The following is a 17,061-nucleotide window of genomic DNA, read 5'->3' on the forward strand; positions in this document are numbered from 1 at the left end:
ATTAGCTTCAGAGGAACGATGGGGGAAAAATACTGCTAATGCTGCTCCTTGCTATCAATCAGTAGTGAAAAGTGTGTAGCAAATCCTTTAGCAGAAGCGACAGCTTTTCTTGAAAGTGCCCATGGAAATTTAAAATATGAAGGTATTCTGGCTTCAGAATCCCCAGTCGTGTCTTTGATGGGGATTTGTCTGGAAACAATGTGTTTTTATTCTCTGTTGCCTTAAGTCATGTGGCCTGGTTTTTATTTTTCTTTTTCAAATAAATGATTCTTGAATGATAATATAACTTTTTTCAACTTGTCAGGAAATTTTGGGTGAATTTTCTGTCTCTCCCAGGCTGTGCCCTGTACATTCATATGTATTCACTACTGCAGCACAACATAAATTGGTTGGCTCTCCCATCTCTTTTTTAATACAATCTGAAATAAAGGTGCTGTATTTAAGAAACAGATGAAAAATCCTTCTCATAAATGTGTCACACTCACTTTTCATTCTTGTCTCTTTTTATCAGTTCTCTAAAACTGATTATTTATCTCTGGAGTGGGAGGAAAAAAAAAGTAAAAGGCCCATTACAAACCTCTGGCCCAGATCTGCCAGTCTTAGAGTTTTAGTTAGTGTGGAAAGTGAAACTCCTCCAGAAAGAGATATACTGGCTATGGTTGTTCACTTTTTAATCTATTTGTTTTTGATATAATATGCTATTTACTGTTTAAGACCTTTCATGTTGGTTTAAATTGAAGTTTTTAAAACGAGTCTAGCATAAAAAGCTCTAAGTGACATAGGCTGAGTAGAAAAATACAGCGTCTTCTACAGACAGCCTTTGTTCACCACATTACAGTTGAAAGAAGTGTAGAGCAGGCTTGGTAGATAACCTGCCTTCTTAAAACAAGAGGGTTTCTAATTTCCACACATCCTAATCACAGTCATATTACTTCTTTCTCTGTACCAGACCCCTCAGGGCTGGCTCTAGGTTTTGCTGTGAAGTCACATGTGTGGGGCCTGAGGCATTTTTCCACTTTACTTTTTTCTTTTTTAATCCTTTTGCCGGTTGGGACTCTCTAACTGGCTCTGTTGTCATGGGTGGCTGACTAGGGTGGTAAGGAAGAGAGCAGCACAGGTAAACACTCTCAAGGTTTCATACCTATTTTTTTCTTATGAGGAAGAAGATGCTGCAATATGTGTTTTCTGAGGAAAAGGAAGCTTCTCCCCTCATCTCCCTTCCCAGACCAGTGTGTGATTTCCAGGTAATGAATTCCCCTCTGTTTCCCTACTTTTTTCCCTTTATTGTTCTAGTCTGTGGTTGTACTGTTTCTCAAAAAATTAAAGTGTGCCATCTGGCTTAAGGTATCTTTCTTCTTTCCATTACTCTTCAACATCTTCTGTGGTAGCTGTTACAGGATGTTAATGCCAGCAAGTGGTTATGACACTTGAAGTGGGGATTTTTGAGTGCTGAAGAGGATTTTCAAGAATAATAAACTCCTCATTCTGCTAAGAGCAGGTTTTGAAAGGCAGTGGGTCCTTTGGAGTCTGTATCTGCTTCCTTGGTTTAGAGATTTGGCCCCTGAAACAAAGGGATGCAAAACGTCAGGGGCCCAAGCAGCTGGGAGACACTCAAAGGCAGACTGTGGGGCAGCTGTGGGTGCAGAGGGGCTACATGCTTTGAGATGACACCAGACAGTCTAGAGTTAAACTGCATTTTTTTGATAAATCTTGTGAATTTCACTCATTTCAAAAAGACAGTTGTACCACTATTTCCATATACATGAACAAGCCTTACTGGAGTTGAAACCACATAAGAAAAGAATCAAAACTACACTTGGGATCCAAATGACACCATTGGAAGGATTTAGTATAATAAGTTTACCTGAAGTTGGAACCTGCGTTTGCAGTTGTGTGCCAAATGTGGTTTAGGCTATAAGAAAGGGCTAAGATCTATCAGCTGATATTCATTAAAAACAAAGGAAGACATTTTTATTTTGGTTTATTTTTCAAAAATGCCAGCCCCAGTTTGTTGGGAAAGCTTCAGTAGGATAATTTCTTAATCACCTTTATGTTCTTAGGCATATCTGGCCTTCAAAGTCCATATTAAAACTCCCCACTGATTTCCTTGGGATTATGCCCCTCAGAATGGATGATGGGAGAAACAAATACTCATCAGGCCTCAGCCACTGCCTGGCAATCCCAAGGGAAATGCCCTTCTGATCCCCACAAGGAAATCCTCAGACACCATTTTACAGGATAAGGAAAATCTCTTCTTTCCAAGGATGACAGAAAGAAAGACAGACCATGTGAGGTGGGATGTGCTGCTCCCTTTTTGAGACAAAGAGAAAACACTAGCACATGAGCAGCCAAGGGAAGGGAAGCCAGCAGAAGGCTTTTGTAAAAGGCTGAGATATTTAGTGTGCATGGTTCAAAGTAAACAGATAAAAAAATGTTAATAAAATAATGTGAAAAGTCCTAACTTTAGAGTGTGACAATTTTTCAATTTTTTTTTACCTTGTTACATACTTTAACACTTATGCAGATGACTCCAGAGATCATGCTGAAAAATTTATGATTTAAATGACATGAGACATTGTTTGCTTTTTTAAGAGTGAAGTGAATGTTATACAGGTGTGACTCCTGGGGATGGTGCTACACAGGGACAGAAGCTGGACTCAGTGGTCATTGTGGGTCCCTTCCAACACAGCGTATTCTGTAATTCTGTGACTCTGTGGTTCTGTGATTTTTTTGTCTAATATACAGATACTACCTAAAATAAATAATATTCTCACTCAAACTTGCATTATACAGGTTGTGTTCTGTGTATTTTTGCCGAATTGCTATTACATGAAGTTGCTATTGATATTCAAACAGAATGTCATATTTCTTTGCCTCCCCTTGGTCACAGTCATAGCGACTGTGCTTCTAAAATCTGTTGAATATACTCCAGTTCTAATGATAAAGTTATGACATATTGACTTGATTTATTTTATAGTACTTAAGCCAACTAATTAATCACTTTTTTTTTTATTTTTTAATTTTTCAAGTTTTTATATTTGTTATTTTAATGAGCTGCCCTTTGGTCATGCAGACCATTTTATCCATCCTGCTTCAGCAGGTAAGTCCCATCCATGATTGCTCTCACTCATAATAGCAGCTGGGTATTCATAGTGTGTTTCTTGCTCTAGATTAACTTAGAAGTTTATTTTATTCTACACAAAAGGAAGAGTTCCTTAAATTTCTTAAACTCAATTAAAAATATCAGTGTAATAACTGCTAAGGAATTGGTTTCAGCTAAAAACTATATTCACATTATTTTGGAAAGTAGCTTGTGCAGCCTATTCTGAAAGGTCTTCAGTGAGGGGGACTCCAAAAACAATCATTTCCACAGCTTCAATGTCCTCACTGTGAGAAAATTTTGGCCAGCATTTGATCTGACTCCTTTGTTTCAATGTAGTACTGTCACTTTCTGTCATCTGGCTGTAGTCCTGAAACACAAACTCTTCCCTTCCTCTTCCCAGAAGGCTTTTAACATTAGAAGTCTTTGGGTTTTATGTCCACTCATTTTCTTTTCCAGATGAAATCACCCCAGTTCAGATTTCTTTGCAGGTGACATTTCCCAAATTTCTGATCATTTCCACTTCTCTCCTTTGGACGCTTTTGAAGGCAGCTGTATCTTTTTTGAAAAGCGATTCTTTAATGGGGTCCCTGTCAGTGTACAGCTGAGCAGCATGATTGTTGCTTTATCTTACAAGAAAGATTCTGTCTGCTCTGCTCCCAACAGCTCAGCCCTCTCACCCAGATATGGTTCTCATTTTCTTTCCTATAACTCTGGGAGGAGAAAGGGAGAGGGAGAGAGAGATTCTCCCTCATTCAAAATCAAGCTTCAGTTTTGTGTTGCCTGCTCCTACCTAATGGAATCTTCAAAGTTCTTCAGGAGATGCTTAAGAGGGAAAGAGGGTCCTGGGTGTTTTGGAGGAGAATGGAAATCAAGGTTTTTCCATGCATGAGACACATTTGACCCCATGCAATTCTTCCCTTTCTCCCTCTTTTTTCATTCTAAAATTAAAATCCCCTAAAAAATGCAATGTTTAGTTTTATCTTTCTTCTGTTTTTCTCTTTTTCTCATGTAATTATTTGCATTACTAATTTAAGCAAATGTGATGTGAAAGCACCATTTTGAACCAAAAAAGCCCAGAAAACTCAAAACCTGACTTTTTAAAAAACATTATTTCTTTCAAATTGGCTTGCATCATTAAGCATATAATTTTTTTTTTTTTTATCTTCAGGTCTGTAAAAATTTTGTGAAAAACCCTCACCTAATTTTTGAGTGGTTATTCTCCTTGACTTGAAGTATTTGGGCAAAATAACTCATAGGAAATTCTAATATAATTCTGCCACCTATGTAAATTCATTCAGATTTTAAATCAGGATAGCTGGTTGGTTTTGTTTACAGCAGCATATTTTGAATATTTTCTAAAAAATTGCATGGTTTTAATCACGGAAAATACAGACTTAGGTTCTTCACTCCCTTAAAGTCAACATAAAACTCCTTTGAGCTTCTCTTGGGAAGGGTTGAGCCTTTAATCTGTGTTTGTTTAATAATAAACTCCCTGAGATAGGCTGGTAGATAGGTTTCTTTGAGACACACTTGTATCAATGTTAGGTATGAGTTTTTTTCTGATATATCCTGGTTTCTTAGACTGCTTAAGCAGGTACTAGTGAATTTGCCACAATGATCTCCTCCTGACCCTTGTTTGTCTTTCTGTTCCTATTTCATGGAGGTAGATAAATATTTTGCAGCAGAAATGTGAATATATATATATATGTTTATATATGTTTATATATGTATATATATTTTAAATGAGTGGTTCATCATTACTCTTCCGTTTTCTTACCCCATTAATTCCATCCCACATGATCATTTCTGAACAAACATTTGCTGTCAATATTTGCTGAAAAAGTCCAACTCAACCAAGTAAATAAAGCATTAGAAAACATAATTTTGTTTCTTCATTCAGCTAAATCCATTAAGACTTTAACACAAGTAGAAACTAAAGACAAAGGGAATTTCTTAAAATATGAAGGCCTGTAGCACATTTGCATTTTGAAATTAATTGCTGACCTAATTATTTGTCAGTAGTAGGATAAGTTAATCAAATATAACTTACAGTAAAGCTTCTGAACACCCACAGGATTTTCTCCCCCAGAGTAAATTGTCATAGTGGTCCAGTTTGACAATCCATTCTCACTGTCATCTTGCGACCAAAGGAAGACTATTTGCGAAATGGTACCATATGGAGACACAAGAGAGAATGAAATACTTAGATCTCCTGTACAAAGGCATGATAAGCTAACAGTCACCAGAGGAAGTCAGGGACGATGAAGCTTTGAAAAAAGAAATACCCTGCCTTTCAAATCCATTTAGATTTACTTTTATACTCTTTCCAATTTGGACTAAAATAGTCTGATAATAAATATGCATATAAAATAAAAATCAAACATATCGTGAAATGTTTCATTTCTAGCATATCTGTGGATCTGCATTTCATGCTTAGCACTAGTTTGATGGAGAGGCCGGTATTTATAGACAAGACTAGGACCTTTCCCTCTTCATCTTATGGAACCTGACACTGTTATCCCCAAATAATATGTCGCAACCAACCGCTTCATGACCTGAGGCTAAGAATGCACAATTTTACTTCAAAATGCACTTGGAAACAAAATCTGATGAAATGATCAGGAAATGTGACCAATGCATTATTTTCAAAAGGCATACCTAGGCGTTTGAGCTAGAAGTACCTCATCAGTAGTAATATGAACTACTTCATCGCTTCTGTTATTACAGTACTGCCTCTCTCCTGTCATCTGCTAGCAATGGCAACCCACAGTAAAGGATGTTTTTCTGATCATTTTGCACTCATTAAATACAGCTGTCACAATAGCGGATGCGAGACTGCATACAAAACTTTTATGCCACGTCAAAATAAAGCAGAAACATTTTAAAAAGATCTGAAACCTTTGAAGCCTTTTCTTGAGAAATATTGAAATATTGCTTTTTGTTGTTGTTGTTTGCGACAATTGAAAATGTTCCACAGCTACATGCATTAAAACTCACTGCAGAACAAAACACCATCCATCAAAATTAAAGAAAAAAGATAAAAAATGGAGAAAAAATGAAACCAAACCAAATCTCTCTGAAGCACAAAGTGTTTGGTTTCTGAGAGACTGAAGTTCTGGTTCATCAGCTGATTTCTGGGGTTGAACATTCATTGAGTTTCAAGAACTCAGGGGATCTGACATTTAATTCTGGACTATGGATGAAATCTGCCCCATAAAGCTTCCAGCTGAGTGAAAACATCTTCCCCTAGTTCCCCATTCTAAGAAACAGCTCCCTTTCAGACTATGAAGTAGTAAATTCTGTAGTTGTTTGACATTATTGCAGTAAAAAAAATATTTAAAAGGTCTTTGTGAATGACTCCAAAACCATTTGGTGACTGGTGTGGACAGAGAATCCCTTATGAGTAGCATGAGTTAATACTCTTGTTTGGATGCAAGTGTATTCCGAAATACTGTACCATCCAAGGTGACCTCTTGAGGACTTTGGTCGCCCTGTAAGAGCTGCAAGAAAGCAATAATTTGCACCTGTCTTGCACCTCCCCATTTCAGAATTGCATGATCATAAAAGAAAAAAAGTTGTTAACTTTGAACATCTCTTTGAGTTGATGGCTACTGAGAAGCAGGTCAATTAAGAAGTTAACAGATTTTCAAAAATACAGAATTTTCATATTACACTCAATTGTGGGTAAAATAGCTACTCATATGAACATACCCAAGATATTCAGTATGGCTGATCTTTAACTTTAATCGAGAGATTTCTTTAAAGACTGGATGATACAGGTATAAATCAATGACTTTTATTACTTGCGGTTACACATTTAACAAAAATGAGATCCATTTCTTCCTAGTAAGTCTGCTCTTTGTTGTAAATCTTCTGCCTTCCTGAATGTATGGGCCTGGGCCAATTATGTGATTTACTTGTTGTAGGCTTTCCATTCCCTTCTAATGCTTAAATTGAAATTTTTTCCTGGGCAAACAATGATGAGAAAAAAAGTGCAAGTGCATATGCTGCATGCACATGAGTATGTCTAAATGCACCTTTGACACACACCTGAAAAGCACCTCATGTTCACAGTCCTGTCAGCAGTGGGATGCATGAAAAGGAGGCCCTTCAAAGCCATGGCTGGTCTGGAACAGCCCCAAGCTCTCACATTCCCCCTGCAATGTGAAAGCACATGATGGCCAAAGCGAGGCAACTTCCAGCATTTGTGTGGCTGGCACCCATGCAATGCAAGCTGCTTTCATTATGGGGAGCTAAGTGTGTCTCCATGAGATATGGTGGCACTTACAACTGTTGTGGAGATACTATCAGCTCTCTCTCTCTCTCCTCCACTCTCCCCTCCCCTCTCTCTCTGACTTGCTTCTTCCTGATGCAACTGTTCCTGCTCCTTTACTTCTCTTCCTGGATTCCTTTTATATTGTCCATTATCCTTGTTGATGGCATCATCTTTCCTGAGGTGAAAAAAAGAAAATTATGTCCCTGGCTTTGGGAAAAGGAGAAAGCACAAATCTTACTCCAAGAGCATATTCTCCTAGAGCAGCAGTTTTCTGCTAGAACATCGTGAAGGCATGACAGAATTTGTGAGTGAGAATACCAACACTGGGAAGAAGATTGCTGAGCTCTTGTTTGCAATTACTGCCTACCATCAACATTCCTGGCTCATTCAGTCCCAAGATCAATTCACCTGATGTCCCAGAGTCTGCTTCCCAGATTGCAAAAAACTTTGTCAGACAGCACTAGACTCCATAAATCTGAACCTCAGGACACTAATCCCAGCTATGGTTGTAGGGTCAAGTCACTTTGTGACTTGAGTGAATGGGGATAAATCACAGTAGAGTGACCAGTGGAAGGAAGTACACTCAGAAGAAGTCTCAAACTGTAGCTTCAGAATGAGTATGAGCAGAAACTAAGGCAAAAATGGAGAATTTGGCATGCAGTACAGGGAAGAAAAGAGTGAGAGAATTCAAATAAAGGGCTCAAGTAGTGAAAGAGAAGAACAGAGGAAAAGGAAATGAAAGGAAAGGAAAATGAAAACTGTGAAAAAGAGAGGGAAGTACAGTACACGAAGTGGGAAAACATTACAGGAAAAGTTGACACAAAGGGAAGATAAAACCCACATGAAACACCCACAAGCAACATATTGTGTGCAGCTACACCTTTTTGTTAGCCCAGAGTTCACTTTCTGTCTCAACATCAGAGTCCTCCTGCTGGCCTTGGGCCAACTGAGATACCCCACTAATGCCCTGGCTGCCCCCTTCTGGGACCTGTGCTCCTTTCTACTGCCATCCCATACCAGGTCAATACATTCGAGTGCCTGGCCAACTCCTGTTTTATGGCTTTCAGAACTAATTTTCAGACTGGACTGTAATCTCAAAATCTGCCCAAGAGGGCACGGTATAATCCCAGCTCTATTTTAAAGGTCAAGTCCTGTAGGTTTTGCTTGGTTTTGACTCATTCAGACCTTCCAGTGATTTCAAAAGCCATTGACCTAGATAAGGGAGGGCAGAACTGGGGCCACAGTCAGATTTCCAGTATAAAAAGTGACTTCATTTTCAGATGGCTTCACTGTACCTGCCGTGGGGTTTCACTGCTCTATCTCTCTTATTGAAATACATGGAAGGTTCTGTACATCAAATACATAAAAGATTTGACTTTTAATTCCTACCATGTATTTTGGTAAGACGAATTAAATGTCAAAACACAAAAGCAATTATACACTTAATGGTAAAAAACATATAATCAAGTCATTTTTTTTATTTTCAAATTGCGGGGATTGAAATAAAAGGGCAAGAGGGTCTTACTTTGACATTATAGGAGATGGAAAGGCACATTTGTATCCTTTTGTACCTTTTACAAAATGAATATGCCTGTAATCAGACCCATTCATTTTGAAACGGAGATTGTGCTTTAGATCTATGACATATTTGCGAGGGTGTTGAGAAAGTATCTAAGTGAAATGTGCCATAGGAAATCAGCTCTGGGGATATGCAGTTATTCTTCACAATGATATACAACCAGTTTGGCATAACACTCGGGGTGAAACAAAGCCTGCTTGTATGGACAAGTCATGGCTGTATATTTAACCAGTAATTGCTACATCAAGGTAGGCAAAATTTCCCAATTCTGGAAGTGTCCAAGCTTCAAATTGCTGGTGGCTGGGACAGTGATCTTGGGCACTGTTATGAGCTTATCAGCTTCTTCTCTTCAGTAGGCAGCTGCTGGAGGCCCCTGCTGGGGTTTAGACACAGGTCTGTATTTTAGCCCTGCCTTTGTCAAGTTAATTATTATATCCCTTTCCTCTATATACCTAGCAAACTAAAAGGGGAAGAAAGTACAGTCCTGGTGCTGCCCCTGCTTCTATGATATTTGAAACTAGTGGCTAATTGCATCTGTGCAATCCCTACCACAGTGGACCACTGCTCCTATTACTAGGCTGGTAAGCAGTGAGCTCATCCTCCAGTCTGGGCACAAGGAGACATGCACCACAGCTCTCTCCAGCCTGAGTAGGTGCCTCTCCCTCCCACTCCCTCTCCCTCAGCCTGGGGATGACTGAGGCACCTTTACAGCCCAATCTGTCATTTCTCTATTGAAAGACCCTCTGGAGCTGAGACAGACTAGAGGTACAGAAATGGACTTCTGTGAGTTTACTGTCAACAGAGTGCTAAAATGTCTCTTTTCCACTTCTACAGCTGTTTATGAGGGAATAGAAGACCTACTAGTGATAAATATTGCTACATTACTGCAATATAGCAATTGCTTATACTCAGCATCAATCTTTGTGAGCCATTAGACCAAATTCCTTTTTAACACTGCAAAATCTATGAACATATCCCATCAAAAACATAACAGATGTAAAGTGTGGGATCATTCCTCTGTCCCACAGACTAGTGTACTCATATTTTTTTCCATATTCTCAGGTCTGATTCCTGCTTATGAGGATATTGCATTTGTGAAGCTGTGAAAAAACACTAAAAATTATTATGAATGTGCCTGCTATGTAAGTAAATATATACAGCTAAGTGGTTCGGACATGAGCTGGATGAAAACTGCAAAAGGACAAATTTGAAAACACAACTTAAAACGCCCCAAAAATGAAATTCAAGCTGAATTACCAATCACATCATAGTTTTGTCATTCTAAATGAGAAATATTTCGTGGACTGTGGTGATTCCGTGTGTACATTGATAGCTGGCACTCTGCTCAAAGCTTATCCAGGTGGTCAACTTAAAGAAAAGATTCCCCTTCAATGGATTTACATCAGCAACCTGTCCCAGACAAAATGTAAGTTGTTTACTATGGAGCTGAGTAAACAAGGGTTCTATTTTAATGTAAGTGCTAATTCTTGACTTCCAAAATTAATTTTGGCACCTATTTTCTTTTTTCTTTTTTTTTTTTTTTTTTGGTGTAGAAATACTTATGTGTTATCTTGATGACTCTTTCATAAAGGTATGGTAAGGATTAAAAACCTGATCCCAACAAAACAAAAAGGTAAAAATAATAATTTGAAGGAATATGGAAACACTGGCCATCTCCAGTTCACCAGGAGATCTGCTGCTTCTGCAGGCTGCTTCATGTCTGTAGAGGTCTTAAAAAACACAAAAAGATTTTAAGAGAATACTTGTATGTATATTTTATGTCTAAGAAATGGTAGAACATCTATTTTGTGTGCCAAAGCACTATTAAATATCTATATTTAGCTTTCACTTTTAGTGGGTGTTATCTGCTAATGTATATTTTGGGGAGTTTGAAAATCTAATATGAAACTGTGGTGCTTTTGACTTTCTGTAAAGAGTGGGCTTTTGATAACAAAAGAGGAAAAAAATCCCCAACCTGCTAAATGGTACTTACTGAGAAAGAGGTTTCTCTTTTCCAGGGAGAAGAAGGTATCAAACTTTTAAATCCAACTTGCAGGCTTGCAATTTTATTGGGGGAAAAAACCAGGATCCAAAAAAATCCCATTTTTTACAAAAGTTAATTTCTCTCAAATTTGGATCAATTGAGTTCTATCATGTTGTGTTTCCCTGCAGAGAGAATGCAATGACTGGCATAGGAAGAAGTTACTGAAAACAAATTTTTTGATGGACATTTTCTGTCACCCTTTGCCATCACAGTGTATGCATTTTCCTGTCACATAATATACGGTAATTATATGGATTTTCCTCTTTCCAAATCAGAGGAATGTTTCCTTACTTGAATGGAGGGGCCACAGACTACTAGTCAACCCAGAAATCCTGTTAGCATTACATCTCAGCATAAATAAAGAATTTGGATCAGTGCCTTGTTAGATCACCGCTATTTCTAGCTCGCTGAGTAAAAAGAGCATTTTTTGCAGCCTAGTTTGATAAGTAAAAGGTGTCTTTCTCACCTGCGTGCACTCTGAATTGTCACTCTCATTCTTTGTTCCTTTGCATGCGGCTGTTGTCAGCTCCCGAGTCACAGAACCACTTGCAGGAACGGCTCGGGAGAGTTTTGGAAGAAAGGAAAGGGAAAAAAGGAGCCGCATTTTTATTTAACAGGAGAAGGAGAACATAAAGAAAAGAAAGGTGTTCTCAAGAACGTAGCCTGCAGCCTTGTCAGGTAGCATTTCTTCAGATGGTTTTTTTCTTACCCCTTTCCCACCCCAAGATCTCTCTTCATCATTTTTTTAAACATCTCTTCTGGGACAGAGACATGAAAGTGAATTGTGGGTCAAAGGCAAGAATTAGGGGTTGCCAGGTCTGCTTTCTGATGGCTTTACTTTATCTTTGTGTCCAAGCCTTTGCCAGTTAGCAGGTACTGTGGGTTATCCATTCCAGTCACATCATTTTCTGCTTGATGACAAGCATCACACCTTCATCCATCACATTTACATTTCAAACTGCCACACTGCTCTATTGATTAATTATTTAGCAGCTCTTGGCCACTTGTGAGCGTTTCTGTGCTCACGTTTCATGGGGAAGGTCCATTCTTTTTATTTATGTGCATTTTTGTAAAGCTAAAAAAAAAAAAGGTAGAGCCTTTATCATACACACATGCTCCTAACCCATGTGTGTGTGCCTGCATCTATGCACACGCCTGTGAATATTTACGTGTGTGTGCGTGTACGTATGCCTGTACAATTAGGTGCACACAGGGAGCAGAAGCAGGTAACCTGATCAATAAGCACATTCTCACACTGATAATAGATTTCTGAGTTTTCAGAGCACTGAACAGCAGATCAATGAGACCTTGCAGGTGTGCTGGAGCCGGGAATTGCATCAGCTACATCATGCTCCCTACAGACCTGCGGGGAACACAGACATCGTCCTCTGGGCTTTGTCACTTTGAGAAAAAACAGGTGGAGCATTTTTGCAGGTGCCTGTTAATGGCTGTGTTTCTTCCACATCACAGTCAGGAAAGGGCAGCCTCTGAACAAGACAGGAGATCCAATTCAACCTAGCGCTCAACTTGCCCCAGAAAATCGCTTCATCTGTCTTTTCCTCATTTCTCCTTTGGTGAAATACAGAATGAGGATCTAATCTTATAGTCCTTTTGCTTGCCTTTTTTTTTATTTTCAGGTAAAAATCCACTGTAAGAATAAAATCTCTTTCTGAAAATATGGATTAGCTCAGAAATCTGTGCTTGGAAGAGTGATGTTTGGCCTTACTTCTGTTCCCTGAGGCATTCCTGGGCACTCTGATTTAGCTGGATGCTTTCCTGACCCACACCACCCCTCACCCAGCAGTTCCCATGAGAGCAATCTGTAATCCTTTTGTGTCCCAGGTGGTGGTACATTCCAGACTACCCTCTGATGTTGGTAACTGCTTGTCCAAAGATTCATGTCTCTAGAAGGAACAGCTGCAAGAAGAAAGCAAGATGCACTATTCCATGATGGGAAGAGAAATGTTTTCAATAAAAGCTTTGGAAAAGTCATCACACACTTATGTTGGAGAAGAAAATGAGGTAATCTTGAAGTCTAGAATAAATTTAGTATTTGGGTTTGTTTTAATGTTTTCTACTGTTTTAATGCTTTACAAGTTTATTATGGATATAACCCAACAAATATAAACAGTGTGATTCTTTTTCCTGTTATTAATTTTCAATGATTTTTTGACTTATGCAAAGTCTATTAAAATCAAAAAGAGTAGGTGTATTACCTTTGTAGGCTCTGGCTGAGACCCTTGAAGAGCAGGGACTATGTGGCTTTTATTACTCCATCTGTTACATTTCTGTATTATCCTTCAAATTGTAAAAGTAAATGTAATACCACTGACTTTTTTTTTAATGGATGGGATTTGTGTCAGTATTCAATTCATTATGTGAATGCTGTTAGGCTAGGTTTGGTCAACATCTTTCTGTCAAAATTACTTGGTTTATTATAAAGCACATTGGGACCTTGGGTAAGGTGAGTGAGTATCCTATTTATATTTACAGTAAAATATTACACCACTCAGATGATGCAGCAAAACCATCTAGGTCTATTAGTGTTACTAGTACACTATTCAGCGCACAGAGAATAACTGACAGGGTCCTTTCTATTGAAAGTATTGAAATAAAAAAATGGAGTTAGACTTAGTTCTGACTTGTTGTGGAGGTTGGTTTTTTGGTCAAATATAATCTCCATCTCTGACTGCAGTTAAAAGAAATATTTAATGTTTAATTTTTGCCATTACTTTGCCTCTATGTTTGCTTCTCTTCCTGCCTCATTCAGTCCCTTTCTGTCTCTATTCTAAAAGAAACTTCTGTGAAGTGCAAATTACTCTACTTTTATTTTTTCAGCTCTTTCCAGAACTCTTCCACCTCTGGCATTTAAAGTAAGCACTTGATGCCGACAGTCCAGACATCCCCCATATCTTCTGCAAGGCAGCAGTCTTGTACAGCACTAGAATCACCAAATTGTGCCTGTCAAAGACAACCACAGAATCCCTGCTAGTGAGGGAAACCTTTTTCTTGCTTTAGTATAAAAGGGAGGAAGGGAATGTAGCATGCAGGTCCATGGAGGCTAACACAGAAATAGATGGTCTTATCTTGAGAAATCCTGACCTCCCAATTTCCAGTGTACTATGAATATTCAGAGAAAAAACCTTAAATTTATGCCTGTTATCCCAAGTGATTTACACTGGTATAGCTTCTGCATGTGAAACATTGCAGCAGCATTAAATTATAACCACAATAATTAAAATCTCAAGCAATTTGAAAATCAACACTTTCATGCTTAAACAAAGGTGATGATATCTTACCTCTACAGAAAACAAAGAGTCTTATAATGTAAAGTGCAAAAATGAAGGACAGAATGCGAACCTTTAACTTACACAGCAGAGTGGTTTCTCTTACATGAGTAACTCCAACAAGAAAACAACAATACTGGTACTGTTGCAACACTTGATTAGATCAAAGATATTATTACCTAGATCTCTCTGCAGTAGTCTTCTACTGTAAAGATCCAAAATTAAAAGAAGACAAATGAAGTTCTTTCTCTAATATCATCATCATATAATGACAATGTACTGATGTGCCTTTTAATTTCCCCCTCTTTCTTTGAAATAGCCCTTCTCTCTAGAAAAACAGTCTCTCTTACATACGTATTCACTCATTGATCCTAAAATTATCTGATACAGTGACGATATGGCAGCAAAGCTCTTCACACTTTTTCTTTTTTTGTTGCTTCATCTCTTCACATTCGCAGTTAACAGGCCTGCTCTGTACAAAAAGAATAAACACAGTAATTGGTTTGCCATAGGTGTGTTTAATTTGTATTGTCACAAATAAAACAGGAAAATCAGCACTTCATCTTTTTTTGGCTTAATGAGATCAGGAAAGTATTTTCATAATTGAAAACAAAGAGTCTTTTAGATAAGAGTCTTATATTAGAAAGTGAAAACAATATAAAATAGATGCCTTCCAGTGAACTCTTCTCTAAAATGCCAAACATGATAACAAACAAAACCAATTAAGTTATGAGTGGATTTCTTACTTTACATAGATTAAAACACATAAACATAAAATTCTCAATATTTTACAGGATTGCACAGCCTCTAACTCTTATTTAATAATTTTGTTCTTATTAATTACCATTTCTGACTGCTGTACATATATCTATATGTACTAGCCAGCATACCCTGCTATTGCCACTAATGAGAAAAGTCCCAAGAAATTATATGAGAGAAACAAAAAATCCAAGCAGAGCAACAGGTAGTTCTTCATATTATCTATGAATACAGCATTACTTTACCATTTTGAGGAGCAAGTATTCAGCTATTGTTGAGAAGGTGTTCAATTGCATCATCAAAGCTAGCTGGTTTCCAATTGGTGACTAGAGTTCATTAAAGATGAACATCCACATCTTATTGTCAATCTTTTTCTGCAAAAGAATTATTGTTAATCAATTTTGATATAAAGGTCAGAGAAGAAGAATGCTATGTCTTCTGCCCAAGCCTGGTCATTCAGTCAACAGAGAGAGCCAGTACAGTATTTTCCAGAGGAATTAAAAAGACAGACAAATAAACAACCAACCAAACCATGAAATGGCAACTCATAGATCAAGCTAATAGTGTGGTGCTGTTGTCCATGGAGAACAGCACTGCTGCCTGACTTCCCAATGCATGGTGCATTTGCTCTCACTTTATTAGCCAAGCAGGACTTGTTTCTGTCTTCCCAGTACATCCAGTAGTCCCAGAAATACAGAGATAGTTCCACCTGTTATGGTAATAATATTAGAAACTATTCTTTTCAATCAAGGAACCCTATTTATCAGATGGTCGCCTGTAGCAGGAAATCCCACGGGTTGACCACCGGCAACACAACTAATTTCTTTTTATTTCCTCTAAATTTACTATCTCATACCATTTAACTACACTGACTGCCGTCTTGTTCATAAGTAATGTGACAGGAAAAAAAGGAGGTCATGACTCACGGTTTAATTAATCACTCCCAATTAATCACACCTTCAGGAGCCTCAAGTAGGTACAATATTGAGAAACAGACTTCCTTGCTGTGCCTTTTGCTTATAACATTGATACAGAGGAAAGAGAGAGTACTCCTGTACCTCAAGGGTGTAACTCTCTGCATTGTTTTGCTGGAGAATTACTGCAGGGTTGAACAAAGAAACAATTTTGGGAAGCAATCACCTCACAGGACTACATGTTTCTACTTTATTACTGCCTTTTCTACATTGAAAAACATGCAGAAGTCATTGATCCATAGGTGCACAAAACCAACTGTTTGCACCCAGTCCATCTTAACATTAATCTGGCTGAAACTGAAAAACAAAAAGACGCTGGCTTTTGGGATGAGCTCATTGTAGGTGACTGCTCTGTACCTGCAGAGCAGGAAAATAAGTAAATGATGGTCTGTTTCTTGTTTTCTCCAGACTAATAACTCTTGAAATGTTTCCTAAAGAATGGCATGCCCCCGACAGAGAGGGAACACTCTGATTCAGTGCATTGTGTCTAAGGTGGGGGTCTCTGCAAGGTGGCAGTGACAAGTCTGACTGTTCTGTGTCTTGAGACAGACCTGGGGTATCCTCATACATGAAACACTGCCTAAGTCACTATTTAGGCTGTTAGGTAAAACATTAGTTTACAGCATCACTGCTGTGACTATGATAATGCTGCAAGAGATACTAACGGGGTTATGGATTTATTTGAATCAAGGATTGTTAGCATCAGAGGAGAGGACTCCAGGTCCCAAAATGGCTAGGAGCCACTTTGTTGAAAAGAACTATGATTACAGACAATTGCTGGAGCTGGAGCTCGGATGACTTTGTGTTTGTGACTTTCCATGTCCATCCATTTTTCTTCCCCCTCTGAGATTTCTACCTTTATCTCCAGAGAATACAAAAGACAACAAACACAACACAGTCAATTCTGCAAAACGTTGCCTTAAACATTGTGCAGTGCCGTACCTAGACCTGCAGGGAGCTGGCCATTAGGCTCTCTTTCAAAACCTTCTTTGGGGACAAAGAAAGAGAGACTAGAACTGTGGTTAGAAGAGGTGCAAGG

The 17,061-nt window shown here is 38.3% G+C and overlaps 1 long non-coding RNA gene across 3 annotated transcripts in view; it reads left to right on the forward strand.

Annotated features, from left to right (window-relative positions):
* LOC131573458 (uncharacterized) overlaps positions 1 to 1,325 on the forward strand; it is a 53,090-nt gene extending 51,765 nt beyond the window's left edge. For all 3 annotated transcript variants that reach the window (XR_009276201.1, XR_009276202.1, XR_009276199.1), the window contains exon 6: positions 1,160 to 1,325. This is a non-coding gene — a long non-coding RNA (uncharacterized LOC131573458). The remainder of the gene's footprint in view (positions 1 to 1,159) is intronic.
* The last annotated feature ends 15,736 nt before the right edge of the window (positions 1,326 to 17,061 follow it).

The sequence above is a fragment of the Poecile atricapillus genome, chromosome 1 (assembly GCF_030490865.1).
Source record: "Poecile atricapillus isolate bPoeAtr1 chromosome 1, bPoeAtr1.hap1, whole genome shotgun sequence".
In the NCBI taxonomy this organism is placed as follows: Eukaryota; Metazoa; Chordata; class Aves; order Passeriformes; family Paridae; genus Poecile; species Poecile atricapillus.